The 10,718-nt window shown below is 42.3% G+C and overlaps 1 long non-coding RNA gene across 1 annotated transcript; it reads right to left on the bottom strand.

Annotated features, from left to right (window-relative positions):
• Positions 1–3,944: 3,944 nt before the first annotated feature.
• On the bottom strand, positions 3,945–5,650 carry LOC129881593 (uncharacterized). The gene is made up of 3 exons (XR_008765628.1): positions 5,587–5,650; positions 5,401–5,492; positions 3,945–4,782 (listed from the first exon to the last, which is right to left on the bottom strand). It is a non-coding gene; the product is annotated as an uncharacterized LOC129881593 (long non-coding RNA).
• Positions 5,651–10,718: the final 5,068 nt, after the last annotated feature.

Here is a 10,718-nt window from a genome sequence, read left to right as displayed (position 1 = left end):
CTGACAACCAACACTTATGAGCCAGTGAAGGTACAACAAAACGACGTTGTTGCCGCGCCCGTTCATACCTTGCAAGGATACGAATGAATCAAACACTCGTGGATCCAATCCAACCAAGTCCTATAATGTCAGGACAAACTCTCGGGGAAGCATCCGACTTAACGGTTCAATCCCCCCTACATTTGGCAACACAGGTATTGGGTTCGAGTATGGACTATACTCTTGCCCAATTCGGTGCTCGATACTCCTCCCAAGACTCAATGCCCATAAAACTCCATCCAATCAACTCAATTAACTCATATCGACAAGTCTCATTACAACTTTGTTATCTCATCAACTCTATCACAATCACACCTTTCTCAATCGTACTATCCGATCAATCTCAAGCATATCATTCAAAGAAATTTAAATGCACATATGTAGCATCATCTAGATATAATCAATCATTTCTTTCATCCATTTGAGAAATCTTTTGAGGCTTATCACAATTTCAAGACTTTAAATTGACATTTCATATTGAGCAACATTCTCAAGAAAATAACATCCTTTATCATAATCTACATAGTAAGAAGATAAATAGAACATATTTCACAAATCATTTCTTCATCACTCATACTCAACTAAGGGCTCATATTGGAACCTCTTAGCTCAATAGCATTGACACATATAGAATCAATTAAATAGGGGACAAAACTCATTTAAACTTAGATCATACCAAGAACTCCATTTTTCATGAACATCTAACCTCAAAGCAAGAATAGGGCATATGGGTGGACTCAACCCATGTTTTGGATAGCCTTACATACCTTAGAGAAGATTTGGAGAGAACCTTGATGTTGGGTTTTCACTGGAGGACTCAAATCTTGAAGCTCTTGGGACAAATCTTTGTTGAGAATGGAGAAGAAGAAGATGATGAAGAAAAGAGAGGGAGAGAGGAACTTCTAGGGCTTTTAGAGAGAGAGAGCTGGAAATTTTGATCCCAAAATGACCAAGGGTAATACATATATAACTTGGGTAAGTTCCTAAATTACCCCTCCTCAAAGTTCTGAAAATAGGCTAAAAATGCACCTGGCGTGTCGCGCCATTGCAGCGCCAGGCTGAATATGCCTAAAACCTGCATACCTCATAGTGGCGCGCCGCGCCAGAGACCAAACTACTGAGGCATTTTTCTGGCGCGATAGTGGCGCGTCGCGCCCTTACAGCGCCAAGGCCAAATTTTCTGGGTTCTGGGAATTTGGCCTGAAAAACCCTACACAACTTTTAGTGGTGCGTCGCGCCAAGGACCAAACTACTGAGGCATTTTTCTGGCGCGATAGTGGCACGTCGCACCCTTACAGCGCCAAGGCCATTTCCCCAGTAGTTGCAACCCAGGCCAAAAATGAAATTCCTGCCGTGCTAGTTCATCTTAGGATCGTCATATCTTTTGAGTACGAACTCCAAAATTTACGTTCTTGGTGGCGTTGGAAAGAAGACTCGACGACCTTTAATTTGGTAGGTCGTGGGCCACCTAGATTGACGTCCTTCAAAAGATAGGGTCGTTACAATTCGACCCTTATACGAACTCATCCTAAACTTAGCCACGACGAATCTTTTGGATTTAATTTGATCCTAGGAGTCCTCCATGACCCCACCTCACCTCTAATACTGCTCAAATTCTCAAATACTCATCTTAACTTATGCATACGCCCCTCAATACTCGAGTTCGACCCTACCTGTATACAAGAAGGGTTTGAATTCTAGGGGAAAATTTTGAGGGGTGTTACATTATCTCCCCCTTGGGATCATTCGTCCTCGAATAACGAGTGTCCAGGAATGTACTCAGGGTACTAATCATAATCAACATTCAGTCATTCAATCAATAAAATTTTCAAATAATTATCAATTAAAACTCAAAATGCACTAATGAATTCAAGTCAAGGAAATATCGTTACCTTCAACATTCTCCTCGGTAGGCACGAATAGATGGGGATATTTAGATCTCATGGCTTCCTCCGCTTCCCATGTGGCTTCCTCAACAAATTGATTCCTCCACAGGACCTTGATTGAGGCGACCTCTTTGTTCCTCATTTTGCGAATTTGGCGATCAAGAATTTGGACCGGAATTTCTTCATAAGACAAGCTATCCTTAATTCCAATGCTATCAATGGGGACTACAACCGAGGGATCGCCTAAGAACTTTTTCAACATCGAAACGTGGAATACCGGATGAATGGAAGCTAACTCCGAGGGTAACTCCAACTCATAAGCAACACTCCTAATCCATCTCAAAGTTCGGTAAGGACCAATATATCAAGGGCTAAGTTTCCCCTTCTTTCCAAACCTCATGACACCCTTCACGAGTGACACTTTCAAGTATACCCAATCGCCCACCTCAAACTCTAAGTCTCTCCTCCTCACGTCGGTGTAAGATTTTTGGCGGCTTTGGGCTGCCTTTAGCCTATCTTGGATAACTGTCACCTTCTCCATGGCTTGGTGAACAAGGTCAGGCCCAATCAACTCGGCCTCACCAACTTCAAACCACCCAATGGGAGATCTACACCTCCTCCCATACAAAGCTTCATAAGGAGCCATTTGAATGCTTGCATGCTAACTATTATTATATGCAAACTCTATGAGAGGTAAGTGGTCATCCCAACTCCACTTGAAGTCATGTACACAGGCCCTCAACATATCTTCCAATGTCTAGATGGTGCGCTCTGCTTTCCCATCTGTCTGGGGATGGAAGGTTGTACTCAAGTTCACTCTCGAACCTAATCCCTTCTGAAAGGATTTCCAAAATTGGGAAGTGAATTGAGCTCCTCTGTCTGAGATGATAGACAAAGGGACCCCATGCAATCTGATGACCTACTGTATATACAACTTTTCATAATGTTCTACGGTATCAGTATATACAACTTGGAATCATATTGCTTTCGGGACTTCGGCAAGCCTGTAATAAAGTCCATGTTGATCATCTCCCACTTCCATTCTGGAATTTCTATGTTTTGGGCTAAACCACATGGCCTTTGATGCTCAACCTTCACCTGTTGGCAATTCGGGCACTTGGAAACAAATTCCGCAATATCCCTCTTCATCCCACTCCACCAATAGATTTCCCTCAAGTAATGATACATTTTCGTGGAGCCTGGATGAATGGAGTACCGGGAACTATGCGCTTTGGCCATAATCCTCTCTCAAACATCATCGACATCCGGCACACACAATCTATTTTGGTACCTCAACACACCATCTCCTCCTTTGGTGAAAACCATTACCTCTTATTTGTGAACAACTCCCTTCAATTGGAGAAGGATGGGATCTTGGTATTGCTTCTCTGCCACAAGTGAGGACGTAGACCCATCCTGAACAGTGTCACGACCCAACTCTGTAGGCCATGACTGGTGCCCGAGTTGGGCACCCATACGTACCCTTAGCCCCACTTAGTACATTAATCAAATAAACATAGGTAATGATTAGAAGGGATCTCTAAACAGATATAATACACGAGGGCCTATAGGCCATCACGAAACACAAAAAAAACCCAAAACATATATACAAAACCCACATCTCATGTCTACAGACCTCTATGGAATGATATCCTAGTCATATGACGGGACAGGGCCCCGCCGTACCCTGAACAACGTATATATATATACAACAGAAGGTGTCAGTACCAAAATAAAACTCCGAACAAAGGAGTACTGTCGACTAACATGGTGGATGTCCTAAGCGAGCGGATCAGCAAACCAATCATCTGTACCTGCGGGCATGTAACGCAGCCCCCGAAGAAAGGGGGTCAGTACGGAAAATGTACTGAGTATGTAAAGAATGGACTGAAATCAGTAAAGTCATTACCAGAGCAGAATGTGCAAAAATGAGCAAAATATCCAGAAATATAAAATGCTTATCAACCCACATATAATGGGTTGTAATAAGTAAAGTCATTACCGCAATAGAATGTACAAAACTGAGCAAAATGTCCGGAGATATCAAATGCTGATCAAAACCCCGGATAATGTATACAGAAAAACATATGCCATATCCGGCCCCATTATGGGACTCGGTGAACAAAGTGTGGTCGCCCTCCCATCATCGGCGCCACGGCACAGCATAACACCAGAGTAGGGAATATCTCCGTAACAAATCATATCATATCAGATGGCCATATCAAATCATATCATATCATATCACAAACATATATGTACATGGCACAGCATAACTCAGTGGCATAATATTTACCACCCCATGGTACATGTCATACCTTCCCCCTCACGTCGGGACACGGCGAATAATGCAGAGAAATACGCACGAAAACATATCCTGGCCCAGGCTCAGTGAAAGAAGCATTGAGGCATCCACGGGTGGAGTAGTGAGAAACTATATGCAATTTAAATCAAATTTAAGACTCAATGGAATAATCAGAATGAGCTATCATTTAAAAATCAAGACGAGACTCCTGTCAAGTACCTTTCAAAAGTTACCCCGGATTATATCAAAATTAATCTTGTGGAATCATATAGACGTATCGAAGCATAATAAAATACCTTTTGGAAATCAAGGAATTGGCTATCCTAATGGCTCTAGGAATAGGAACCTCTTTGAAATTATATAAAAGTCATATTTTTGTTTCATAAATACCATACCAAAAGAAATATTATCTTTACATACTTATGTCAAAACATGAAAATCGAAAGAATATGCTTTACATACTTATAACAAATACATGCCAAAAGAAAGAAAGATTCGCTTTACATACCTCTTACGGATTACTCTTAACTATGCTCGCCTAGTCGTCTCTTGAACCTATTCAACATGAAATTAATACTAATGTTAATAAACTCTCACTTTCCAATTTCCAACTCTACACCCAAGTAACCATAGGAATTATTTCCTTATCTATGTCTCTCGACTAGTTTATTACTAGCTCCGAATCTACCGAAAATCGGGCAGCATCTCCCCTATAACTTGAACATCCCCGAGTTTTCAACTCAGCCACCATATCAACAACCATACTAACAACAACAGCCAGCAGTATGTATACAAGTAAATCACTTCAACTTTACACAATACAAGTTCTATACAACTCATTCCAAACTACGGTACCAAAGTAGAGTTTTTAACCTTTATTTCGTAAAATATGTAGTCATACCAAACGGAGGGTTGTGTGGCTGAAACCAGCAGCACCCACATCCATTTTTGAGTACTTTACAGCCCTGCAACACGCAATTAAACCACCACCAAACTGCAGCACCACAACAACAACACACTACGCGACTTCGATTTAACTACTACGACGTCCATTTAGTTTGTTTCCAACGTCAAACATCCTTATACATGTTTTTATACTTCCAGCATATTTTAAGACATGTAATATGCTTCATAACATCATCATAAAGTTCTGTTCGAAAGAGAAAATATTACCTTTCCCGAAATTCACCAAAACTCACCAAAACTTCCCTCGGAATTTCCTTTAGCGCAGCTGAAACTTAGGGACTGTTTGGTAACGTTTTGGGCTGCTTCAAACCATAAAATTTCATTACTAACATCTTCATAACATCATGGTATATCTCATATAATTAATTCTTGAAACGGAATCGGAGAACTTACCTTTTTCTCCTCCCAAAATCGTAGTTCTTTCCTTCTTTCTACCTTAATTTCTCTTCTCTTCTCTTGTTTTTTTTTTCTCTTGTAATTCCGTTTTGTTTCTCTTGAAATGTCTAGATGATTATGGAAATTAATGAGTCATAAGACTCATATATATATATACAACTTTAGGGGTGACACATGTCATCCCCTAAGTGGTGACACGTGTCATCCCCTAAGTGGTGACACGTGTCAAGCCCTAAGTGGCGACAAATGTCAAGATCTAAGTGGTGACACATGTCAAGGTTTCATTGGTCCAACACACCCCTTTTCTCCAATAATGGGCTGCCATGTGGCATGTGGGTCCCACATGAGTCTTCTTGAAGACTTTGTGAAATTCCCATTTTACCCCTAGCCTTCCACAATATTACCATTGGCCACTTTGCGAATTTTCCTTTTTGCCCTTTGCCTTTTCCAATATTTCCACACTATTAATGATCATAAATAATATTCATATTCAACTTGTATATTAAATAAATTTTGGAAGATGTTTATTCCCTTAACTTTACCACAGCTACCCTAAAACATCCAACCATATAAAATATGGGATATAACATTCTCTATGAGAAATTTCAATTTTTTTTTTGCCTCTCACCTTTTATAATATTTACAAATTGAAATTCTAATTTAGTCATAAGAATTTTGTATCCAACAAGATCAACCATAGCCTTGCCCTTGACTTATTACCGTTATCCCGAAATGCCCTAATGAGCAAAATACGGGTTATAACAAACAGTAACTCCGCCTTCATTGTTCTCTTCCAGATGAACTCCCAATCGGGCTAATCTGTGTACCTCATTCGCCAATTCTCTCCTTCCTTCCTCCACGTGGGCAGTGCTACCCATAGACAACCTGCTAAGAGCATCAGCAACTACATTAGCTTTACCTGGATGGTAGAGGATGCTCATATCATAGTCCTTGAGTAGCTCAAGCCATCTCTTTTGCCTCAAGTTGAGTTCCTTCTAGCTAAAGATGTATTGCAAGCTCTTGTGATCGGTGAATACATCAATATGCACTCCATACAAGTAGTGGCGCCAGATTTTAAGCGCAAACACCACAGCTGCCAACTCAAGGTCATGAGTTGGGTAATTCCTCTCATGATGCTTAAGCTATCTTGAAGCATAGGCTATCACCTTCCCCCTTTGCATCAACACGCAACCCAAACCAATTCTGGATGCATCACAATAGATCACAAAACCCTTTGTTCCATTGGGCAAAGTTAGAACAGGAGCAGTGGTTAGTTTGGTCTTCAATTTCTGGAAACTCTCCTCACAAGCATTGGACCATTGGAACTTAGCCTTCTTTTGGGTCAGCTTAGTCAATGGTGATGATATGGATGAGAATCCCTTTATAAACCTTCGATAATAGCCTGCCAAACCCAAAAAGCTCCTTATCTCCGTCAGGGATGTGGGTCTGGGCCAATTCTTTACTGCCTCAATCTTCTGAACATCAACCTGAATACCATCTCCAGATACAATGTGGCCTAAGAAGGCCACTGATGCAAGCCAAAACTCATATTTAGAGAACTTTGCATACAATACCTGGTCTCTCAAAGTTTGCAAGATGACTCAAAGATGATGGGCATGCTCCTCCTCATTCTTGGAGTAAACCAGAATATCATCTATGAATACAATCACAAACATATCAAGATATGGCTTAAATACTCGGTTCATGAGATCCATAAAAGTGGCAGGGGCATTAGTAAACCCAAAGGACATGACCAAAAATTCGAAGTGGCCATAACGAGTACGAAAAGTAGTCTTTGGAATATCGCATTCTCTCACCTTCAACTGGTGGTAGCCGGATCTCAAGTCTATCTTTCAGAAACAAGGGGCACCCTGAAGTTGATCGAATAAGTCATCTATTCTGGGGAGAGGGTATTTGTTCTTTACGGTGACCTTATTGAGCTGCCTGTAGTCAATACACATTCTAAGGGATCCATCTTTCTTTCGAACAAATAGGACCGTAGCTCCCCATGGCGAGACACCCAGCCTAATAAATCCCTTATCTAACAAGTCCTTCAACTGCTCCTTCAACTCTTTCAACTCGGCTGGAGCCACTCTATATGGAGGAATTGAGATAGGCTGGGTATCAGGAAGAATATGAATCCCAAAGTCAATCTCCCTATCAGGAGGGACTCCAGGCAGATCATCAGGAAAGACATCCAGAAACTCGTTGACAATCGGAACCGACTCAAGGGATGGAGACTCAATATTGTCTCCTTTCACTCGGACAATGTGATAAACACACCCCTTTGAGATTAGCTTCCTGGCCCTAAGGTATGAAATAAACTTACCCTTAGGCGCAATAGGACTACCCTTCCACTCTATGACAGCCTTATTCGGGAATTTGAACGTGATAATCTGAGTTCTATAATCAATGGAGGCATAACAGACATAGAGCCAGTCCATGCCAAGGATCACGTCAAAGTCAACCATGTCCAACTCAACTAGGTCGGACAAGGTATCCCTGTGATAAATGGACACATTGCAATCTCTATAGACTCTCTCAGCTAAGACAGAATCACCGACAAGAGTGGCCATACTAAAAGGATCAAGAAGATGTTCAGGAATTTTATTAAATTTACTAGCCACATAAGGAGTCACAAAAGATAGGGTGGCACCCGGATACATTAATACATAACAATCAAGAGAAGAGACTCGAATCATACCTGTCACGATGTTTGGAGAGTTTTCTTGATCTTGGCGACTACCCAATACTTATAAACGATTTGTACCTCCGCCGGTGCCTGAAGTAGTGCCCCTTTGATTACTTCTAGTCGGTGGTGCAGTGGTAGAGGACTGGGCTCTGTTCCCCCATGTTGGACACTCCTTCATAAAATAGTCCATTTGGCCGCATTTATAGCAACCAACCCTTCCTGCTCTGCATTCTCCCAAGTGGAGCCTACCACACTTGCTGCATGGTGGCTTTCCCCTCGAACCTTGACTTACACTGGCCTGGGATTGAGAACCCTGGGGTCTGAAATTCTGGAAACCTTGTCCTTGATGATCATACCTGTTTTGCGGCATCGGTGCACTGGTGGTAGACGAGGCATAGTTGGAAGGCCTCTTATGGAAGAAGGACCTATTGCCCTTGCTTTGCCTCAGTTCACCCTCAGGGCCCGCTGATTTTGCCTTCTTGCTCAGGTGATCCTCCTTGTCTTTTCTTTTCTCATCCTCAACCTGTTGAGCATACACCATTAGTCTCAAAATATCCATGTCCGAGATCAACAATGCTGCTTTGCACTCCTTCTTCACATGCCTCCTTAATCCGGAGACGAACTTCCTTATCTTTGATCTCACATGAGGAATCATTTCTGGAGCATACCTGGACAGCTGGATGAACTTCAAGCCATACTCCTTAACTGTCATTCCCTCTTGCTTCAGATTAACAAATTCCTCCACCTTCGCTTCCCTCAATTTTCGGGGAAAGAAGTGGTCAAGGAAGGCTCCCTCAAATTCATCCCATCTAGCAAGTTCAGCATCCTCACCCCTACTCTGTTCCCATTGGTTATACCAAATGCTCGCCACATCTTTGAGTTGGTAGGACACCAACTCGACCCCCTCAATCTCTGTGGCATGCATAGCTTTCAGAATATTCCACATTTCATCAATAATGTTTTGGGGATCTTCATCAACTTTAGAACCCGTGAATGCCGGTGGATTCATCCTTAGAAAGTCTCTGATTCTAGTGGCAGCAGATGGCTCTTGGGAGCTAGAGCTAAGAGTCGGCGAACTCTGATTACCACTTCGGGCAGCCATTAGGTGCGTGAGCATTGCAATTGCCCCTCGAAATTCTGCCTCTGATGTGGGTGCAGGTGGGTTAGCTGGCACTTGGGGTGCCTCTGAGTATCTCACAGGTCGGCCTCTAGCCCTTGCCGGGCGTGCCTCGGACTGGGGCATCTCGGCATTGTCAATATTCCTCTGGCTAGCAGTACGTTTTGGAGGCATTATCTGTAACGTATAAACGCACGAATTAGAAGGGAAGTTTCATAGAGTTTAACTTTATCGTACAAATTCAGAGTATGAAAGAAGTGAAACAATTCCTAATGTCCTATAGCCTCCTGCTTATAAGTGTGGTGCACAACACACCCATAAGCAAGACTCTACTAGACACGGCTTCATAGACTCCCTAGGACACTTGAACTCTATGCTCTGATACCATGTTTGTCACGCCCCGAGAGGGTACCCTAGGCGTGGCTGGCACCCGAAGGCCATTTCTGACCTCCGAGCGAACCACCTGGTCCAGTCACTCATTCATTCAATCACATTCTCTTAGTGGAAACTCAATTAATGAAATACTATTCATATATGGGGCCGAAGGCTAAACATTTACAATCCATCAAGACAATAAAATAAGACTCCTCAAGATAACAGCTCGACCTCCCCACACTCTAGTCTATGAAGCCTCTATTAAAGTCTAAAAGGTGCCAATGACAAGTCCTTGGCTACCAACAATCAAAATAGAAGAAAGGACAACAAAACTATACAAGAAGGCTCAATATCCTCCGGGAACTAGGAGGACTCACCAACTAGCTGAGAGTGTAAGTGGATCTTCAACGGAGCGTCGGTTCATGATCTCTGGTACCTGTCGCTGCATCATAAAACGATGCAGGCCAAATAGCGTCAGTACATGGAATGTACGAGTATGTAAAATGGCCGAATACAACGAACATCAAGGAAGAAATCAATCAACTCGGAATCTCAACTCAATCCAATGTCCTAAGTCTAAATAAGAATATGATTTAGATGGGACCAATCATATACAATTCAACTCAATCTGACTCGGAGTACTATCAAGACCTATTTGGGAGTTTCTCTTAACCGACAACCAACACTTATGAGCCAGTAAAGGTACAACAAAACGACATTGTTGCCGCGCCCGTTCATATCTTGCTAGGGTACGAACGAATCAAACACTCATGGATCCAATCCAACCAAGTCCTATAATGTCAGGACAAACTCTCGGGGAAGCATCCGACTTAACGGTTCAATCCCCTCTACGTTTGGCAACACAGGTATTGGGTTCGAGTATGGACTATACTCTTGCCTAATTCGGTGCTCGATACTCCTCCCAAGACTCAATGCCCATAAAAC

Source organism: Solanum dulcamara, chromosome 3, assembly GCF_947179165.1.
Source record: "Solanum dulcamara chromosome 3, daSolDulc1.2, whole genome shotgun sequence".
In the NCBI taxonomy this organism is placed as follows: Eukaryota; Viridiplantae; Streptophyta; class Magnoliopsida; order Solanales; family Solanaceae; genus Solanum; species Solanum dulcamara.
The sequence above is the reverse complement of the archived record's forward strand: the minus strand, read 5'-3'. Positions and strand labels throughout refer to the sequence as shown.